General features: G+C 47.8%; 1 pseudogene; it reads right to left on the bottom strand.

The window, feature by feature from the left end:
- Positions 1-2,416: 2,416 nt before the first annotated feature.
- LOC119315517 lies at positions 2,417-4,172 on the bottom strand (annotated as a pseudogene).
- Between the last annotated feature and the right edge of the window lie 218 nt (positions 4,173-4,390).

Genomic DNA, 4,390 nt, shown 5'->3' with positions numbered 1-4,390 from the left:
TCTCCTGTATATTAAATGGGAAAAAAGATCTCATGAAGCTTGTTATCAGAAACCTTTTGATTTTAAAATGAGCTTCTCAAGTTAAGTTAGAGATAGGGCACCCATGTTTCTATAAAGTTTGAACAATGACCTGCAGGAATTCTGGAGATACAAAGTTTTTGCACTGTTGCCACTCAGCCAACTCTTTTAAATTCTTCTATGATTATTTCTAAATGATTGGATGCCTTTGTTTTGCTCTTGATAAGGTGAACGCTGACCTACCAGTTCACCCTACATATATACCTATATAAAATCTTGTACTACCTGCAAATGACAAATGTTAAACCAACAGAAGTGAGTGTTTGCGGTCAATTCTGCTAAATGGAGCACGGGGAAAAAGAGTTCTGAAGGTTGATTATACATGTATCATGTGTGCTGTCTATTTAAGCCCTATTATTTTATCGCAGCTATTCTGCTGGCTTCTTCATGTGTTTTCTACTTCACGGTTGTGCATAATTTTGAGATAGGACAGGTACTAAAGAGGAGTTGATGGAACAAGGCGCTGGAGGTCAGGCTGATGTGCTAAGGATTGGAGATGGTGCCTACTAAGGCGGTGCTGCAACTTCAAAATAGACTTTTGGTATGTACTCCCTCTGTAAACTAATATAAGAGTGTTTAGATCACTACTTTAGTGATCTAAACGCTATTATATTAGTTTACAGAGGGAGTAGTAGGGTGTTTTTGGTTGTAATGTGGTCATCTACATTTGACCTAGAGTTCATCAGACAATGGCGGTGTGTCTGCGGCATAAGGTGGTGAGAGCATCACCGATGTTTAGTTCCTCTGCAATTAGTAAGTTAATCAAGGCTCTGTATTAAGTCAAAATGATTGTGAACTTGTTGCATGCCTGCTAATAGACGCGCCTGCTATTTCTGCACGTGCAAGTGTGTGGAATGAAACTAGTCAGGTATTTGGAACTTGTCAATTTGCTCTGTTCTGTTAATTGTGCTGCATCGGATTGCTATTTTATCTGAATGTCAGACTGTTGTTTATTCATAAATCCGAGCCATGTTCGTTCACAGTAGTAGCGTGTGTTTGGAATGTGCATCATGTCTTAAAAGAGATACTTCTTCCAATCCCTATTAATTGTCGCTTCTTTAATACAACTTTGTAGCGACAATTAATATGGATCGGAGGGAGTACTATTTTATGTTTCCTGTTTTAGAACACTCCGACCGTGCTTTGCATTGTGACGGACAGATTATGATAATTCAGCTTTTGTAGCATGCTTTTGCCCATGTTAATTCAGCTTTTCTAACATGTTTTAGCCCATTCATCGTGGCAATCCATCATCTACTATTGTGAGAGTGTGCTCATCGGGTGATTTAAGTTAGAAATGTTTTATTCTACTAGGGCCTTTATGAAGTCCTGCAAGACGAAGGTGCCATTTCCTTTATGGCTATTTATGGCCCTATGTATTCCAACCTACACTGGAATTCACGATGAGAAACACATAAAAGCAACATATTTGCTGTTATTTTTTTCTGTTGGAGCCAATGTTCGATCAGTAGGGCAGTAGGTAAGAGGCGCTCTGAAGGCTCATTCTCCGTGTGTTGTATGTTGGTTGATTCGAGTCCTAGTATGGTCAAAATGATGCCCAAATGTTGTCTTCAAAATTTGACTGTATTTTGACAGAAATTTCGCAGTTTCAGAAATTTTTGAAAAGTACCCAGAAATTGAAGAATACATATATATGAGTAAGATGGGAAAGTTTCAGACCATTTGGATCATTGTTTTGATTGATTCATGCTTCTGAACATTTAGCTTCAAAATTTGGCATGGAGAACAGGGGGCTTTCTGTTCAATTTTTGTTCGCTGAATTATAATTAGTAAGTGCATTACAGGTGGACCTAAGGACGGTGAATTAGTGATAAGATGGTCAGTTCTGATCCATTTTAACTGAAAATGTAACGAGAGTGCATGAAGGGGCGTAGAAGGATTGTCAAAGTTTCTATCCCTTATAGGGAGTCTGAAACTTTGAGCAATTCTCAGGAGCTGTTCCACAACTTACGACAAACCAGCGTGTTGAGCATTGAAACTGAGTATAAATCTTGCCAAATTGCAACATTAGCAGAGTCAGGCCATGAAAATTACATTGAGTGCATATACCAACATGTGGAAATCACCTCGAGTGCAGACACAATATTTATCGTTCAGATAGCAACGTTAAGGAACAGCCACAGTAACTGCATATCCAAGATATGAAAGTCTTTTGCACCCTAAATCTCCAACACCCAAAAAAGGGCTGCTAACTGAACGATGCATCACTAACATTCATACAGAGATACGAGTCATTTAAACGATAACGCCAATGAACGCTCCATCAGTACCGCCTTAACATAGAAATAAGTCACTCAAACAGCCAAACGGCGATGCTCTAGCTTCTAAGAAATGCTCCATCAGTGCAGCCCTAACATAGAAATGAACGGGTCACTGATAGAAAGATCAGATGCTTCTTTGTACCAACACAAATGACCTGCCATGCGCCCACAGACTACAAAGGAAAGATTGTCCACAACCTTAGTGGCCCACATTCTCTTGGAAGCCAACGGCTGCAGTTTGCGCATGGCCTCACTCATCGCCGCAGAATCCGGACGGGCCAGCACGATTGTCACCTTCTGCAGCAGCACAGCTCTCCCAAGGACCAGCTTCAGGAACCCAACCTCGTTTGTCCACCCGGTGAACTGATCGAACACCACCCTCTTGACACGCGACTCCACGCATCCGATCGGACCGACCCGCTGCCAGAAGGTGGAACTGAGCCTGTCCCTTACCTTGACTTGGCCATGGTCCTCGTAGTAGTCGGTGTCATTGTCGGACTGCAAAATGAAAGCGCGCCATTCAGTTCAGTGGAAGGTGGAACAAACCAAGCAGTGAAAATGGTGATGACGCAAATTGTAAAGTCATAGAGGGTAAAAAGTAAACTCACAGCCATAATGTGCAAGGTCTCTACTTCAGGGAAGCATCTCAAGAAGCCCAGCAAAGTTTTCACTTCAGCAGCGACTCTGAATCGCACCTTGAGAGCTAACACCTTGACGCTTGGAACCACTGTACTTGGGCAAACCTTTGTCACCCCAGCCTGCAAAGCGATCAAATTGATAGTTCAACTCAGTGCAAATCAAGCTACCACTCAAAGATGACCAAAGAGATTTGACGACCTTGATGATGGTGTTGCCGATCTCAAGCACGTGCTTGGCCGTGTCCAAGTAGCCGAGCACGGCGAGCTGAGGAGCACGGCCTATCTTGACCTTGATGGTCCTTCCGATTCCAGGCCCAGTGGAGTTGGTGCAGTAGATGATGAGCCGCTGCAGCTGCGGGGCGGCCATGGCGCCGACCTCGTCCACCAGAGAATGCCAGAACACCACGCAACGGAGGCTTTGGTGGCGGACGCGGACGCGGTCGGGGAGGCAGAAGGTGCCGATGAGCGCCAAGATCTCCAGCTTGGGGCTGCAAGCGAGCATGTACTGGAGGTCACGCTCCTGGGTCATGCCGTGACAGATGCCGAGCTCCTGGAGGTGGGGAAGACGCCGGGGCCGCGCCGGAGGTCGATGGTGAAAGGGAAGAGCCAGACGCCGAGGTAGAGGCGGCGGAGCGAGGCGCCACAGCTGAGGAGGGACGGCGGTAGCTGCACGGGCATCGCTCCACGGGAGCAAGGGTCGTTGGCGAGGATGAGATCCTCCACGCCTTTGTCGGCGAGGAGGCGGAGCCACTCGGCGAGGAGCGCGTCCTTGTTGGACTCGTCGATGAGGTTGTTGACGAGCCGGACGGAGCGGAAGGGGCCCGGGTGGGAGGCGAGGACGCGGGACGCCGCGGCGGCGTCCGGGAGGAGGTGGGCGTCGTCGAGGACGAGCGGGGCGGCGCGCCAGAGGCCCCGCCAGCACTGGGAGAGCGCGCCGGTGCGGGCAGCGTCCTTGACGGGGAGGCGAGAGACGACGTTGCAAAGGAGGTCGCTTGGAAGAGCGCTGATGCGGTCCTCGCCGCCGCCGTCCTTGCCAGTGGTGGCGGCGGAGAGGGAGGCAGTGGCGGAAACCGGGGAGGCCGGTGTTAGCCTTTGTCATAAGCTCAAGTCTACAGGCCAGATAGTTTTCCGTTTAAAATAATCGGTGCAGCTGGGTCGGATGTGACCCAGGCATGCACGTTGGTTGTGGAGGCGCATGTAGCGAGCCCTCCTTGTTTCCTTTCTGTTTTCTGTTACTCCCTCCTGGTCGCCCGGCTCTCGCTATGGACGTGATCGCGGGGCAGCGCGATCTACGCGGATCATGGCGGCCGGACCGGGAGGGCAGACTAGCGATTGTAATCAAATAATAAGGAAAAAGAAAAAACGGAAAAGCTGCGCAGTTACGGCAGCACA

The sequence above is a fragment of the Triticum dicoccoides genome, chromosome 6A (assembly GCF_002162155.2).
Source record: "Triticum dicoccoides isolate Atlit2015 ecotype Zavitan chromosome 6A, WEW_v2.0, whole genome shotgun sequence".
NCBI classification, from domain to species: Eukaryota; Viridiplantae; Streptophyta; class Magnoliopsida; order Poales; family Poaceae; genus Triticum; species Triticum dicoccoides.
The sequence above is the reverse complement of the archived record's forward strand: the minus strand, read 5'-3'. Positions and strand labels throughout refer to the sequence as shown.